This window comes from Ranitomeya variabilis, chromosome 7, assembly GCF_051348905.1.
Source record: "Ranitomeya variabilis isolate aRanVar5 chromosome 7, aRanVar5.hap1, whole genome shotgun sequence".
Classification (NCBI taxonomy): domain Eukaryota; kingdom Metazoa; phylum Chordata; class Amphibia; order Anura; family Dendrobatidae; genus Ranitomeya; species Ranitomeya variabilis.
In genome coordinates this window covers 180,531,909-180,549,638 of record NC_135238.1, presented here as the reverse complement: position 1 = coordinate 180,549,638, position 17,730 = coordinate 180,531,909, and the positions used below count along the sequence as shown (strand labels likewise).

The window sequence follows — 17,730 nt, the reverse complement described above, 5'->3', positions numbered from 1 at the left end:
ATCGGTCATTGTTGCGCAGGTATGAGGTACCGGTTGTGCCTTCCGTTGAGCCTCCTGCTCCGGTGTTGGTTGAGGGCGAGTTGGAGTACGTTGTGGAAAAAATCTTGGACTCCCGTGTTTCCAGACGGAAACTCCAGTATCTGGTCAAATGGAAGGGATACGGTCAGGAGGATAATTCTTGGGTGACTGCCTCTGATGTTCATGCCTCCGATCTGGTCCGTGCCTTTCATAGGGCTCATCCTGATCGCCCTGGTGGTTCTGGTGAGGGTTCGGTGCCCCCTCCTTGAGGGGGGGGTACTGTTGTGAAATTGGATTTTGGGCTCCCCCGGTGGCCACTGGTGGAATTGAACTTGTGTGCATCATCCCCTCTGTTCACCTGTTCCCATCAGGATGTGGGAGTCGCTATTTAACCTTGCTCCTCTGTCACTTCCATGCCGGTCAACATTGTAATCAGAAGCCTTTCTGTGCATGTTCCTGCTACCAGACAACTTCCAGCTAAGTCGGACTTTTGTCCTTGTTTGTTTTTTGCATTTTGTTCCAGTTCACAGCTGCAGTTTCGTTTCTGTGTCTGGAAAGCTCTTGTGATCTGAAATTGCCACTCTGATGTTATGAGTTAATACTAGAGTCTTAAAGTAATTTCAGGATGGTGTATTGATAGGGTTTTCAGCTGACCATGAAAGTACCCTTTCTGTCTTCCTGCTATCTAGTAAGCGGACCTCGATTTTGCTAAACCTATTTTCATACTACGTTTGTCATTTTCATCTTAAATCACCGCCAATATATGTGGGGGCCTCTGTCTGCCTTTCGGGGAAATTTCTCTAGAGGTGAGCCAGGACTATATTTTCCTCTGCCAGGATTAGTTAGTCCTCCGGCCGGCGCTGGGCGTCTAGGGATAAAACGCAGGCTACGCTACCCGGCTACTGTTAGTTGTGCGGCAGGTTTAGTTCATGGTCAGTTTAAGTTTCCATCCTTCCAAGAGCTAGTTCCTATGTATGCTGGGCTATGTTCTCTTGCCATTGAGAACCATAACATGGAGCCTTGGAAAAGTTCCCACGCTCAAGTTCATATGAGGACATCCAGCAGAGGGCGCCTCACCACTACTCAAGGTAAGTACAGATCATCCTGCTTTCCTTTCAGTACCCGAGGTTTACAGGCACGAGCGAGTGCATTAACACAGCTCCTGGCTGTAAAATGATTTAACCCCTTCAGATGGATTTACTTCGTGGGACGTGACAGATCATCTGAAGGTATGTATATTGTTGGTTTACTATTTTTCAGAGCGAGGGTCTTCAGGTGGATTGAGAGAGCAATAAAATATTAAAACAACCTGTGTGTTTATTTCATTAAAATACCTTTTATTAATGTGTGGGTGTTTTCTTTAACCCTTTCATACAATTGTATTAATAATGGATAGGTGTCATAATTGACCCCTCTCTATTATTAACCTGGCTTAATGTCACCTTACAATAGAAAGGTGACATTAACCCTTCATTACCCCATATCCCACCGCTACACGGGAGTGGGAAGAGAGTGGCCAAGTGCCAGAATAGGCGCATCTTCCAGATGTGCCTTTTCTGGGGTGGCTGGGGGCGGATGTTTGTAGCCAGGGGTGGCCAATAACCATGGACCCTCTCTAGGCTATTAATATCTGCCCTCAGTCACTGGCTTTACCACTCTGGCGGAGAAAATTGCGTGGGAGCCCACGCCAATTTTTTCCGCCATTTAACCCTTTATTTTAGCAGCTACAGCGCCCAAATTTTGCACATACACACTACTAACATTAGTAGTGTGGAATATGCAAAAAAAAGGGGATATGAGATGGTTTACTGTATGTAAACCATGGCTCATATCATGTCGGGTTTGGTATCGCGCTGAATTAAATATAAATACAGAAATATATGTGTCTCAATGACATATATATATACTGTATATATGTTTTAACGAACATTTGAGCACATAAATCCATTAGATGTCGGTTTTGCAAGCCTGCGAGAAAATATCGCAGTACGGATGCCATACGGATTACATACGGAGGATGCCATGCGCAAAATACGCTGAGACACCCTGCCTACGGATGACATACGGATCACTATTTTCTATTTTGGGGACTTTTCTGCGTATTACGGCCGTAAAAAACGGACCGTATTTACATACGCTGAGTGTCAGGCCGGCCTAACTCTCTCTCTCTCCACCCACACCCTCTACCTAGTTCACCCTCCATATTAACAGGGTTCCCAGAATCATAACGATAGTCTGGATCCAAGCACATACACATTAAGTGCCTCCAGGCTAATAAAGCTCCATCAAATACATATATAAACAGGAGGAAATAAGGAGCATGTAGTATTGCATATCAAATATCCTTTATTAGTACAAAAATGTAAAAACAGTAATATGTTTCAAATAGATGGTGTCTCCCAATCACACACAAGAGGGGGAAACTAACCCCTATATTGCCCCCATAAGTAAATACTGAAATCAACATAAGAGGGGAGCTGGAAGAAAAAACAGCAAACCCCCCACAGTAGAATATAGAATTATAAACGCACCAAGGTATGTCATCTGCTAATGCAGTAGCCAAAACAGGGCCACAGTAAAGTGCATAGTGCATGGTAATGTAGTAAATACCAAAGGTGAGCTTACCAGTTGAGGGGGCAAGAAGGGGGAGTCCCACCGGAACAAAAGAGCGCCCCGACGCGCGTTTCGCGGCAAAAACCACGCCGCTTTCTCAAGGGGATAACGTATGGATGGTACAGGACCTTGTTATAACCCCCCCGACCCCGGTCACATGTGTGATCCCGGCCAATCCGAGCGGCGCCACCGGCGCATGCGCACTGCGACGGACGGGTCAGAAATGCAGGACGGCGTCAGACACAGTGCGCAAGCGCCAGGCAGCACACCTGGAGATCGCGCACCGGGCACTGAGACGCCCGCCCACAGATCCGAGCCGCCCGTGCACAGCGCGATGCGCACGGCCACACGGGTGAGCCTATGGGAAAGAAAGATGCAGCCGCTGATTAGAAGAAAAAAGGGGGTCTGGCCATATAAATGTCTAACAAGGTAGGGAGTGCATAGATGCAAGTGATCTTAACAAAAGGCTGTGCTGACAGTACCACATCAAAGTGAAGAGGTACCTTACCATGTCCACATATATGTCAAGCCCCCAGATAAATACCCACTGTTAGGCCGGGGACACACTTAACGTATAAAAAAACGGTCCGTTTTTCACGGCCGAGAATCGCACAAATGTTTCAAAAACAGTGATCCGTGTGCCGTGCGAGGATGCGTTTTCCTCGCATCAAATGATCCGTGTGACATCCGTGTGACATCCGTATGGCATCCGTATGCCGAGATTTTCTCGCAAGCTTGCAAAACCGACATCTAATGGATTTATGTGCTCAAATGTTCGGGAAAACATATATATCATTGAGACACATATATATATATTCTGTATTTATATTTCATTCAGCGCGATATCTGTGAAAAGCCGGTAATTCAATTGCCGGCTTTGCATTTCTCCTTCACAAACCCGACAGGATATGAGACATGGTTTTCATACAGTAAACCATCTCATATCCTCTTTTTTTTTGCATATTCCACACTACTAATGTTAGTAGTGTGTATGTGCAAAATTTGGCCGCTGTAGCTGCTCAAATAAAGGGTTAAATGGCGGAAAAAATTGGCGTGGGCTCCCGCGCAATTTTCTCCGCCAGAATGGTAAAGCCAGTGACTGAGGGCAGATATTAATAGCCAGGAGAGGGTCCATGGTTATTGGCCCCCCCGTGGCTAAAAACATCTGCCCCCAGCCACCCCAGAAAAGGCACATCTGGAAGATGCGCCTATTCTGGCACTTGGCCACTCTCTTCCCACTCCCTGTAGCGGTGGGATATGGGGTAATGAAGGGTTAATGCCACCTTGCTATTGTAAGGTGACATTAAGCCAGATTAATAATGGAGAGGCGTCAATTATGACACCTATCCATTATTAATCCAATTGTTTGAAAGGGTTAAAAAACACACACATGATTTAAAAGTATTTTAATGAAATAAACACAGCAGTTGTTTTAATATTTTATTGCTCTCTCATTCCATTTTCAGACCCTCGCTTGGCAAAACAATAAACACACAACATACATACCCTCTCTGATGAACTGTCACGTCCCACGAAGTAATCCATCTGAAGGGGTTAACTAATATTACAGGCAGAGCTGCGATAATCCACTCGCTCGTGCCTGTAATCCCCGGGTGCTGAAAGGAAAGCAGTGATCTATACTTACATTCAGTCGCGGTGATGCGCCTCTGCTGGATGTTCTCATGAACTGCAGCCTGGGAACTTTTTCCCACGCTCCAGGTCATATGAGGACATCCACCAGGGGGCGCATCACCGCGACTGAAGGTAACTATAGGTCAATGACCTATAGTTACCTTCAGTCGCGGTGATGCGCCCCCTGGTGGATGTCCTCATATGACCTGGAGCCTGGGGAAAAGTTCCCAGGCTGCAGTTCATGAGAACATCCAGCAGAGACGCATCACCGCGACTGAATGTAAGTACACATCACTGCTTTCCTTTCAGCACCCGGGGATTACAGGCACGAGCGAGTGGATTATCGCAGCTCTGCCTGTAATATTAGTTAACCCCTTCAGATGGATTACTTCGTGGGACGTGACAGTTCATCAGAGAGGGTATGTATGTTGTGTGTTTATTGTTTTGCCAAGCGAGGGTCTGAAAATGGAATGAGAGAGCAATAAAATATTAAAACAACTGCTGTGTTTATTTCATTAAAATACTTTTAAATCATGTGTGTGTGTGTTTTTAACCCTTTCAAACAATTGGATTAATAATGGATAGGTGTCATAATTGACGCCTCTCCATTATTAATCTGGCTTAATGTCACCTTACAATAGCAAGGTGGCATTAACCCTTCATTACCCCATATCCCACCGCTACAGGGAGTGGGAAGAGAGTGGCCAAGTGCCAGAATAGGCGCATCTTCCAGATGTGCCTTTTCTGGGGTGGCTGGGGGCAGATGTTTTTAGCCATGGGGGGGCCAATAACCATGGACCCTCTCCTGGCTATTAATATCTGCCCTCAGTCACTGGCTTTACCATTCTGGCGGAGAAAATTGCGCGGGAGCCCACGCCAATTTTTTCCGCCATTTAACCCTTTATTTGAGCAGCTACAGCGGCCAAATTTTGCACATACACACTACTAACATTAGTAGTGTGGAATATGCAAAAAAAAAGGGGATATGAGATGGTTTACTGTATGTAAACCATGTCTCATATCCTGTCGGGTTTGTGAAGGAGAAATGAAAAGCCGGCAATTGAATTACCGGCTTTTCTATAGAACACCGCTGCGTATTTCTCGCAATGCACACGCATGGTCCGTGTGTAATCCGATTTTTTCTCGCACCCATAGACTTGCATTGGCGAGTCTCGACCGAGATACGCTGACAATCGCAGCCTGATGCGAGTTCCCTCGGATCCGAAATACGGTGGAGAAAATATCGGATGATGGGAGCTGGAGCATAGATTAACATTGGGCCGAGTGCTATGCGATTTTTTATCGCATAGCACTCGTCCGTATTACGGTCTAGTGTGACCCCGGCCTTATAGTAATCTAGGGGGAGGGGAACATGACAATAATAAAGACAGACATAGATACTTTACAGACTCATAAATTATAAAAAAACATTAATAAACAGTAAAGATCATATAAACATCCGTATGTGTGTGTCTCACTGATATATATATATATATATATATATATATATATATATATATATATATTTTTTTTCAAGAATATTTGAGGCCATGGATCCATTCTATGTCCATTTTGCAATCCAGCGAGAAAATCACGCCATACGGGTCACACACGGATAATTTTTGGAGAAAAAATCGCATCCTCACATTGAAGACGGATCACTGTTCAGGAACTTTTCAGCGTATTTCGGCCGCAAAAAACAGACCGATTTTTTTTTTTATATATATATATACGTTGTGTGTGACGCCGGCCTTTCATGGTGGAACGCTCGCATTCAGGAGTGCGCTCAGTCAGTACGGATTCATGCGCCTGTGAAATGTCAGCATCCCCGTCCTGCGCTATATACTGGGGTTCTTCTGTATACACTGGGTGCGTTGTACCTGCGGTATGTATTGTAGCGACTGTAGCTCCGTGTTTTGGCACAATCTTATCAAACAAGAAAAACAAGAAGCCAGGTGACTGAAAGATTTATTTCTTTTTATTATTATAGAGATGGAGCCAGCAGCCAGTAATGGCGTCCAGCAGCAGCAGCAGTTAAAGGTTAATATAGTAGCACTGTAAGGTAGCTCTTGTATTACTATATATAGGTAGGTAGTTCCTGTATATTGGTAGGTCTGTAGCATTACTGTATATACGGTATGTAGTCTATTAGTACGTTATATCGTTATATGGGTAGAATATTGAAGTACAGACCTCACATGAAGGGCGCTTTCAGAGTATCGTTATTGTCCCATGTAGCCCATTTGCATTTAACCCCTTAGTGAGTAGGCCTGTTTTGGCTTTAAATGAGTACTCCGGAGAATAGAAGTTAGCCCCTATCCTTCAAATAGGGGCTAACTAGCAGATCTGTGCGGGTGTGGCCGCTCACACCCTCGCCTATCACCAGCACGTGGTCTCTGAACGAGCGCAAGTACTGGCAGCCTGAATGGCATTGCACTGTGCGGCAAGTGCACCATTGATTCCTATGGGAGCCGTGGCCATCTTGCTTTTGTCGCTTTCATAGGATTGAACTTGCCGCACATGGCCAGTGCTTGCTGCTCACGCTGCCAATACTTGGGCCAATGCCCCCGTGCTGACGATCGTTGTGGGTATGAATGGGCAGACCCACACAAATCTGTTAGTTAACCCCTATCTTACAAAGTAATCCTTTAATGACCAAGGCAAATTTTGGAAATCTGGTGTGTGTCGCTGAAAGGGAACCTGTCACCTGAATTTGGCGGGACCAGTTTTGGGTCATATGGGCGGGGTTTTGAGGTGTTTGATTCACCCTTTCCTTACCCGCTGGCTGCATGCTGGCCGCAATATTGGATTGAAGTTCATTCTCTGTCCTCCGGAGTAGACGCCTGCGCAAGGCAAAAACCCTGCCCATATGACTCAAAACTGGTCCCGCCAAATTCAGGTGACAGGTTCCCTTTAAACATACAGTAACTCCGTAAAGAATTTGCACATTCAAGTAATTCTGACATTGTTTTTGTCACATATTGTACTTTATTCAGGTGGTAGAATTACATTTATACGATTTGTAGATTAGGGAGAAAGCGCATATAGGGTCTTATCCTCAGATTAAGTGCAGTTTTTTTAAGGCCGGTTTCACACGTCAGTGGCTCCGGTACGTGAGGTGACAGTTTCCTCACGTACCGGAGACACTGACACACGTAGACCCATAAAAATCAATGCATCTGTTCAGATGTCATTGATTTTTTGCGGACCGTGTGCGGACCGTGTCTCCGTGTGCCAAACACGGAGACATGTCAGTGTTCGTGGGAGCGCACGTTTTACACGGACCCAATAGAGTCAATGGGTCCGCGTAAAACACGCACCTCACACGGACATTCTCCGTCTGGGGTCCGTGTGCGTGCCGGAGACAGCGCTACAGTAAGCGCTGTCCCCCCCACATGGTGCTGAAGCCGGTATTCATATCTTCCCTGTAGCAGCGTTTGCTATAGAGAAAATATGAAGAATAGTGTTAAAAATAAAGATTTAGGTGTCCGCCGCCCCCCCACCCCCTGTGCGCCCCCCCGCTGGTCAGAAAATACTTATCCGGGTCCCCCGTCGGCTGTCGCTCCTTCCTGGTCTGGCCGCGCCTCCTACTGTATGCGGTCACGTGGGGCCGATCAATTACAATCATGAATAGTCGGCTCCGCCCCTATGGAGGTGGAGCCACATATTCATGACTGTAAATGATCGGGCCCACGTGACCGCATGCAGGAGAAGCCGCGGCAAGACCAAGAAGGAGCGACAGCCGACGGGGGACCCGGGTAAGTATTTTCTGACCAGCGGGGGGGTGCACAGGGGGTGGGGGGGCGGCGGACACCTAAATCTTTATTTTTAACACTATTCTTCATATTTTCTCTGCAGCAAACGTTACTGCAGAGAGGATATGAATCGCAGCTTCAGCACCATGCAGAGTGGGTACCACACGCTCCGTGTGGTACCCACTCGCCATACGGGCGGCACACGTGTGCCGCAGGTATGGCCTCCGTGAGTTCCCAGGCACACGGACACGGATAACTCCGGTACCGATTTATTCCGGTACCGGAATTATCTGGACGTGTGGGACAGCCCTAACAGGGAGCTGCTCACCTGATGGTGTAAAGCAAAAGCATGTGCGCATCGGCTACTGCAGATCCACGGGCCACCCACGCGACCTTCTCAGAGACGTTGTACAGGATGATTCGTGGATTAAGTTCGTGCTGCCACAATAATTCAGAATCGAATGTAATGAAAACTCTGGTGGTTTATTCAACACGTTTCAAGGTCTAGCTGACCTCTTCATCAGGAAAATACCACAAAGACATGTCTAGGATTGAGTACCCTACAACTACAATTGTTGGGCAGGGTTCAAGCTTTTAGCAGCCTCCGAGCGTTGATTGGTGGCACAGTTCACGGATCAACACTCGTGCTCGCTTTTTTTTTTTCAGCCCCCTTTGCGCCAACTCCGTACGCACATCCCGGAGCCGCCAAACTTTAATAGGTGATGCAGTTCATTTATTAGAGCTTGTGCCAGCTGTTTTCCATTTTTCTTTTTCAACCCCCCCTTGCGCCACCTCCGTGCGCACATCCATCAGCTGAAAAATTTTGAAGTGTTTTTTTTTTCTTTTATCTTTTTTCTTTTCATAATATTTTTCACCCATTACTATCCCCACCACACATACACATCATTACAAATAAAGTACACCCAAGCACCATATTCACACAAAAAAATGTCCTGTTCGCCTCAACAGCGCTATTCATTAGAGGAGGCATATGCTTTCCTTGCCTCCGACACTGATAGTGAGGGAGAGGATCCCACATTTCTTTACTTTTCCGATTCTTCGTCCTCCTCTGCCTCCTCCTCATCTTCCTCCTCGGGTCCTGCGGAACCGCCACGCAGACGTCCCAGGACAGAAGATAAGGCAGCGCCCACCATTCCAGATGAGTAACTAGCGCACCCCATTGCTGACCCTGTGTTGACCTTGCCCCCCCCAAAAAAAAAAAATCATGATCCACTGATCCCTGATTTTGTGGCAGAATCAGGAATCAAGTTTGACACCACCGGCCTCACAGAAATTGACTTTTTTAAAGTCTTTTTCTCTGAGGATTTTGTTAACCTCATGGTGGAGCAAACTAATTTGCACGCTCGTCAAGTTTTGGACCAAAACCCCAGTTCATCATATTCTAACTGGTCTCCTGTAGACGCAGTTAAAATGATAAAGTTTTGGGGCCTGGTCCTCCACATGGGGATCCTCAAGAAGGCAGAAATTTCGGCAATATAGGAGTGTTGATATTTTATATAACGCTCCAGTGTTCCGAATGGTCATGGCCCGGATGCGTTTTGAGGCCATCCACAAATTCCTGCATTGTACTGCTAATGCACAGTGTCCCCACGAGATGACCCCAACTTTGACTATCTGTTCAAAGTTCTGCCTGTCATCGAACACTTCAACAAAAAGTTTGCTGAAGTGTATGTGCCCCAAAGGGACATCTGCGTGGATGAGCAAGAGGGCCAGGTACGGAATCAAACTCTACAAACTGTGTGAGAGTACCTCAGGGTACACCCACAGCTTTAGAGTTTATGAAGTAAAGGACACCAGGATTGAACCCCCTGAGTGTCCTCCTGTCCTGGGAGTGAGTGTGAAAATTGTGTGTGATTTGGTGCACCCACTGCTGGATAAAGGTTATCACCTCTACACTGTTATCTTTTATACCAGCGTCCCACTTTACAAATCCCTCTCTGCGCGAGGTAACGCAAAAATCTTTCCGGAAAAATCAGAGAGGCCTCGCGAAAACGCTACTTGGGCAGATGCTCAGAAGGGGTGATGGCAGAGCCCAATGTAGCGACCGCCTGCTGTGGTGGTCAAGTACAAGGACAGGAGGGATGTCCTTCTCTTGACCACCATACACAGTGATGGCAGCGCCCTCAGCACTGTACGAGGTACTGTAAAGATTATAAGGGATAACTCAGGATACTCTTTGCGTGGAACAAGACAACTACAGGATACAGTTTTATAAGTGGTAAAGTCTATATTATCACTCGGTGATTAAAACCTATGTGGAGAGAAACTCAAGTCCACAACACTTGGTGTAAATATTAAACGCAGCTTAACAGTCTATAGGAAACTTCAGAGGAAAATGCAATCACGCAGAAAGTCTATGAAGCACAATTACTCTTGAGGATACTTGACACGAATAAGTCCTTGGTAGTCCAAACACAGATAAGATATGCTTATAAGGCAGGTCAAATAATATCTTAGCACAACCAGGGAGGCCTGGGTAAAGGTCTCAGGTTTAAGCAGAGCAGCAACAGCTTACATGTCCAGCAAATGCAGATGAAAACAAACACAAGCAGCCAGATGGAGGATTACTGGAAACCGATGGATGCAGCAGAAACTCAGAGCTGAGTAGCAGGATCACCACACAGGTTCACAGGAGCAGGTGTATAGCCAGGTAGTCGCCAGGGTCAGGAGGTGGATGCAAGTCAGAATACTCTAGCACAAACTAAAGGCTGGGGTGGAGTTATATAGCAGGAAGACACAGTGCACATGAGACCAAAGACGCCATCTTGGAAAAGGGCAGTAATGCACAAAAAGTAATCAAAATGTTCAGAGTCCTGACAGGTACCTCTACACAGGTCTGCAGACCGGACTGTGTACTGGGGTACCATAAAAACATGGGGGGGTGTTGATCTCTCTGATTAACTCCTCCAACCGTACAGTGCTTTGAGAAGGGCCAAGGTGTGGTACAAAAACCTGGCCGTGCATATCGTACAAATGGCAATGCTCAACGCTTTCCTGCTGTCATGATGTTCATGCCACACCGATACGTTGTACCTTCAGTTCAAGGACATAGTGGTTAAGGCCCGATTTTTGGCGCTCCGGAAGGAGCTGGCCACTTCCGAAACTGAAGGTCCTCGTATCGTACCAGGCCAGCATTTCCCAGAGGAGGTCACACAAACTTGAAAAAAACGGTAAGTCGCAAAAAGGTGCCAAGTGTGTTACAAAAGGGGAATACGCAAGGACACTATTTATCAATGCGACACCTGACCCGAAAAACCTGGCCTGTGTATGAAGGATTGCTTTAAATTGTACCACATCTCAATGCACTAATTTACTTTACAGGAACACGTAGATTAGTTCAAGAAAGGGGGCACATCTAGATAAGTTCCTTAGGGGGTCCAGTTTACAAAATGGGGTCACTTGTGGGGGGTTTCCACTGTTTAGGCACATCATGGACTCTCCAAACGCGACATGACGCCCGCAGACCATTCCACCAAAGTCTGCATTCCAAAACTACTTCCCTTCCGTGCTCTGACATGCGCACATGCAGCGCCCCAGAGTCCTGGTCGTTGCAGTACTGATGCTCCGCCGCTAAGGGGGGCTATGGTACGTCTGATGGCACTGAAGGAGTTCACCTGACCAGGTATCACAGACACCAATACACTTCACAGTCTGGCCTCCAGGGGGAGCTAAGGGTGCTATGTATTAGGCCACTCCTCACAGTCTGGTAAAACTGGGGGTTGGATAGGAAGTTAGAGAGAAGCTGACTGGGAATCGAACAGGCAACATCCTGTGGCAGAGGGTGTTGCGGGGAGAGACTCGGGGGGGTCCCTGTCAGGGGTGGGATCCTGACAGAGGCCTAGCGAACAGAGAGAACGTTACGGGACCGCGCCTGCTCTAGATAGCGGCGGTGCCCTAAGAAAGGACAAGAAGCGAGGTATATTGTGCTGAGTGAGAAACGAGATCAACGCAACAAGGAGAAATACCAGTAGGAGTCGTGCTGTAAGACGAGGCAACATCCTACTGAGGCGCGTAGCCGGTGGCCGGAACGCCGAGGAAGTACTAGGCTCCAAGCAATACTTCAAACCTACGGCAGGACAGTCAGCTATAGGCGGGCTGTCTCACACAAATCACCTACGAAGACATAGGGGGCAACAACAGGAGAAGGGCGACACTAGGGTCCAGGAAGAGCTCCGAGCCTACCCATCATACGGGTGCGTCCTAGCCATATCATCTGGGGGACGAAGAAGAACATCAGAATCGAGTTGTGAGGGAACACGAGAAACAGACACAACAGTTGTGGGGACTATCCCGTAAGCACAGCAGGGGAGGACCACAACACACAAGCGCTAGAAGGTAGGCACAGATTTCCACCTGCAAAGGGAACTCTGGAGGTGCCATCGGACCGGCCGGACTTGCGCAGCCTGGTTAACCGTATTCCGGACTGAGGATCCTGAAGCCTTCAGTAAAGAGGTAAAGAGACTGCAACCTGGTGTCCTCGTTATTTACTGTGACCAGCACTGCATCGCACTACCACCACCATCCACACTTATTATTGGGCACCCCTCAGCAGGGTCACGGACCGGGTCTAGCCACCGTGACAATCCCAGAGCAGAGACTCAGAGGCCCGGTACCGGGTACCCCTCGGCCCTGCGGCAGTGGGGGCGCTGCACACATACAGTAGTTTTATCGCACATATGGGGTATCAGTGTACTCAGGAGAAATTGGACAACAACGTTTGATGTGCACTTTTTGCTGTTAGCCTTGGGAAAAAAAAAAAAAAAATTGTTGCTAAAATCTCATTTTGGCGGCCAGCTCAAGACTGTGCAGCTCGTGCTGCTGCACAATCTATGGGAGTGTCGAGGGTGTGGCCACCCCTCTCCCATTGGCGGGAGCTGGGTAGCAGGCGTTTTTACACCGCTAGGCCATGCCCCCTCAAAGCCGCAGGCTTCTTTCTCTGCCGTGTGAAGCTCCCAGTACCGGTGGATGCCGGGCGCATCGTGGGCTCTGCTCTGGAGCTATTCCAGGTGCAGGCAGAGCGGACTTGGAGCAGGTACAAGACTCAGGCGGCGGCCTTTTTCTCCCCTATGCGAGCAGCAGCAGCTGCTGCTCCCAGGGGATGACCTACCCCCACACTCACTGCTCACGAGTAGCTGCGGGGACTTTACATGTTTAAAAATCGGTGCAACTAGCGACAATTTTACAGCATATTGAAATCAAATGACTCGCAGCAAGGAGCCGATCATCGCTCCTGCTGCCGAGTCGTCTGCCCGTTTACACATTCAGTCATCGCTCTGAGCAGCGATCATAAAAGCGATGATTGAATGTCAAAAGTCCCCCTTATAGAAGCTGAATACTGACTACTTTACATTATATCAAAGTGTGTTATCTTCTGTGTTGTCCCAGGAAAAGATATAACATTTATAAAGATGTGAGGGGTGTACTCAGTTTTGTGAAATACTGCATATAGTTAGTATAGATTAGTTCTCGTATGCAACATAGGAGGGAGATGAACACCGCAGCAAGTAACTGTCAGGCCGCTGTCACTTGGTCATGTGATACCCGTTGCAGAACTTAACCTTTTTTCTCCCTTCTGCGATACCACCTTGCAGGATATTCTACCAAGCGGCTATGATTATCACGTAGAATCCTTCAAGGAAGGTGAGAATGAAGGCTGGTTCCATGCAAAGGTTAGAACAAAGATTTTTGCCAAAGAAGAAGCTGAAGAATGGCTGCAGAGATTTCAGCAGTCATCACATAGTGATCTACAAGTATCAAAGACTTTCAAAGAAAACACAGATAAAGTTGTTTTTAGGGTTTGTTTCATTAATTATACTGAACATGTAATAATTTTTAATAATTCTTGAGATAATGGAAATGTATTTGTCTTTTACAGAAGGAATTCCGCTGCCACAACAATACAAAATCAAAATTCCAAAGTTCAACAACAAAACAATGTCATAAAAAACACACAAATTGTGGAGCAACGTTGTCAATCACAGTGAGAAATATGGCTATGAAAAGGCAAGTAAAATCAGTTTTCGCCTGAAAAACGAAACCTATTATCATTAGATTTCATTAACATTTGTGTTGCATTACAGGACTAAGGATAAGCTGCTTTCCACACATCCATGTGTCATCTCCATCAATCATGAACATAACCATGCTATGTGCAAAAAGAAAAAAAAGAGAGCATGAACCGCACATCCCCAAATCATACGTTGATCTAAAGCCGCTTGGCAAAAATTTAAATACTGAACATGAGATTTTCAGTTTAACATTCTGATCAGACTGTATGAAGCCCACTGCCCCTTCACGGCAAACCTCGTAGTGGGTCCTAACGCCCTAACGGAGCGGAGCCGTGCGGCGACCACCGCCGCAGCGGCCATGCACCAGCAGGGCGGACGGCCTGTTGCCCCACAGCACCCATGCTGCGAGACTGAGTCCCCAAGACTCCAGACCGCGCCGCCCCACCAGCACAAAGCCACAGCAACAATGGCCGCCACACAGCACCAGCACCAAAATGAAGGGAGCATTTAAACTCACCTTCCTCCAGCTCTTCAGTGAGAGCCAAAATGGGCTAGACCCCTTACTTTGCAGTCTCCTGCTGATTAAAATCACCTGAGCCAAATGGGAGGAGTGCTGGTCCAAAAAAAGAGACAAGTACATGCTATGTGCAAAAAGAAAAAAAAGAGAGCATGAACCGCACATCCCCAAATCATACGTTGATCTAAAGCCGCTTGGCAAAAATTTAAATACTGAACATGAGATTTTCAGTTTAACATTCTGATCAGACTGTATGAAGCCCACTGCCCCTTCACGGCAAACCTCGTAGTGGGTCCTAATGCCCTAACGGAGCGGAGCCGTGCGGCGACCACCGCCGCAGCGGCCATGCACCAGCAGGGTGGACGGCCTGTTGCCCCACAGCACCCATGCTGCGAGACTGAGTCCCCAAGACTCCAGACCGCGCCGCCCCACCAGCACAAAGCCACAGCAACAATGGCCGCCACACAGCACCAGCACCAAAATGAAGGGAGCATTTCAACTCACCTTCCTCCAGCTCTTCAGTGAGAGCCAAAATGGGCTAGACCCCTTACTTTGCAGTCTCCTGCTAATTAAAATCACCTGAGCCAAATGGGAGGAGTGCTGGTCCAAAAAAAGAGACAAGTACATGCTATGTGCAAAAAGAAAAAAAAGAGAGCATGTGGAGCGCCCCCCCACTGCCGCAGGGCCGAGGGGTACCCGGTACCGGGCCTCTGAGTCTCTGCTCCGGGGTTGTCACGGTGGCTAGGCCCGGTCCGTGACCCTGCCGAGGGGCGCACAGTGAAATAGATATGATGTATGATGGTAGTGGTGGTGCAGTTGTGGGGTGCAGGTCGCGGTAAATAACGAGGACACCAGGTTGCAGTCTCTTTACCTTTTTACTGAAGATTTCTCGGTCCTCAGTCCGGAATCCGGATAACCAGGCTACGCAAGTCCGGCCGGTCCAATGGCACCTCCAGAGTTCTCTTAGCAGGTGGAAATCTGTGCCTTCCTGCTAGCGCTAGGTGTTGTGGTCCTTCCCTGCTGTGCTTACAGAAAGTCCCCACAACTGTTGTGTCTGTTTCTTAAGTTCCCTCACAACTCGATTAGATGATGTTCTGCTAATCCTCCGTCCCTCCCTGGTGTTCTGGTTGGGACGGCACCCGTTTGACGGGTAGGCTCGGAGCTCTTCCGGGACCCTAGAGTCGCCCCTCTCCACAGGTTGCCCCCCAAGACTGCATAGGTGATTAAAGTTAGACAGCCCGCCTTAAACTGACTGTCCTGCCGCTGTTTGGAGTATTGCTTGAAGCTGAATGTTATGATACTCCCTCGGCGTTCCGGCCACCGGTTGTTTGCGCCTCAGTAGGATGTTGCTTCGGTCTTACAGCACGACTCCTACTGGTATTTCTCCTTTTGCTTGATCTCGTTTCTCACTCAGCACAATCTATCTCGCTTCTAATCCTTCCTTGGGCACCGCCGCTATCCTGAGCAGGCACGGTCCCGTTACGTTCGTTCAAGTTGCCAAGCCTCTGTCAGGATCCCACCCCTGACAGAGACCCTACTGTATCTTCCCCCACAACACCCTCTGCCACAAGGTGTTGCCTGGTTCCAACCCAGTCAGCTTTCTCATCTAACTTCCTGCCTGACCCCCAGTTTACCCACTATGGTGGAGAGTGGCCTAGTGAATAGAACCCTTAGCTCCCCCCGGAGGCCCGGCTGTGAAATGTATTGGTGTCTGTGATACCTGATCAGATGAACTCCTTCAGTGCCATCAGATGCACCATAGCTCCCCATAGTGGCGGAGCCACAGTACTGCAACGACCAGGACTCTGGGGCGCTGCACTCCCCCCTGGTTAAACACAGTACTTCGGGACTGAGAAGAAAACAACAATACAAGTTAGCAAAAAGACATACAGTTTTGTTGAGTGCAATAACAATAAGTATATGTAAACAGAGCTTCCCTTTATGGGAGGTGAGGACACTTGAACGTTACAAACATGGTAAAATATCATAGCAACATGCTATAAATGACTTTCTTTTACCCAACCGGGTATTCTACTAAGTGCAAAATGATTGAACAATAATTTAACATTGCCTTTAAGGACGTACACTCTGAATCCACTAAAGACCTTCTTATAATCACATTATAAGGCAATTTAACTTTTTCATTCTCCTTCTTTAAATCTGCAGGACCGCCTGTCCTAACGGCACCAGACCTACTGCCTCTCCTTTCTATTACAGGACCGCCCCGTTCAGCCCGGGCCTACTGCCTTTTCAACTACTATACACAGTATAGAGCATAACATTACTTTCAGTTCAAGAGCACTGAGCCATCTCTACATGACCCCTATGAGGACTCAGGGTTTACCTTCTATCCTCATTGTTTTTCAACACTATCAACCGTTTTCTTTACCTAACATTAAACCTTCTCATTATCTTTCTCACTAACATGCATGCTGGACACCACGTCTACCCCTACGGGCCCACTGCATCCTTCTTCTAGCTTTCACTTTCTTTCAGGAACATCATCAGCATTTCTTTACAATTAACAAGTTGGATACATATAACTTTCTCATATAAACATCATCATCACTTTCTTTCAGTAAACATTATTGCTATCTCTTAGCCTTTAAAGCAATATCATCATTTAAGTGCAACAAATGAACATCCCCTTTAAGAGGGGACCAAGTCTCTATGAGGTAGCATATCTTCTCAAGCTACCAGTCCATACTCGGCAAAGGTTCCAGTGTGGTATCTTCACAAAGAGTCCTTTTTGAAGTAAAACCAGTAGGGAGCACCTTTAATAAGGTGCAAACTATGTACAAAAAGTTTGTATCATGCACTGTTCATGATTGCGGCAGTTCTGAAAACTTGTGCAAAACTAGAAAAACAAACAAAACAATAGGGATCCTGGGTCAACAAAAGGGATCCCCTTAAGAGTTAACCCTGGACGGGTCTAGCAGCAAAACAGGAAATGAACAAACAGTTAAAGAACTATTTACAGGTACTGCAGTTTCTTACTCTTTTGATGCCGAGGGTGGTTCCCCACCCCTGGCTGGGGCAGCACCCATGCTGGTAGTTGGTCTCTCCAGCACCATCAGATCAGCCGGTGTCTGGATTTGAAGGCTAATCCTGCTGGCGAGTTCAGTAGCCGCTACAAGGCGTACGGTGGTGATAGGAACAAGATCTG

General features: G+C 47.3%; 1 long non-coding RNA gene across 1 annotated transcript; it reads left to right on the top strand.

Annotated features, from left to right (window-relative positions):
- Positions 1-6,253: 6,253 nt before the first annotated feature.
- LOC143785811 (uncharacterized) lies at positions 6,254-14,153 on the top strand. Its single transcript, XR_013218092.1, has 3 exons — positions 6,254-6,303; positions 13,631-13,834; positions 13,915-14,153. It is a non-coding gene; the product is annotated as an uncharacterized LOC143785811 (long non-coding RNA).
- Positions 14,154-17,730: the final 3,577 nt, after the last annotated feature.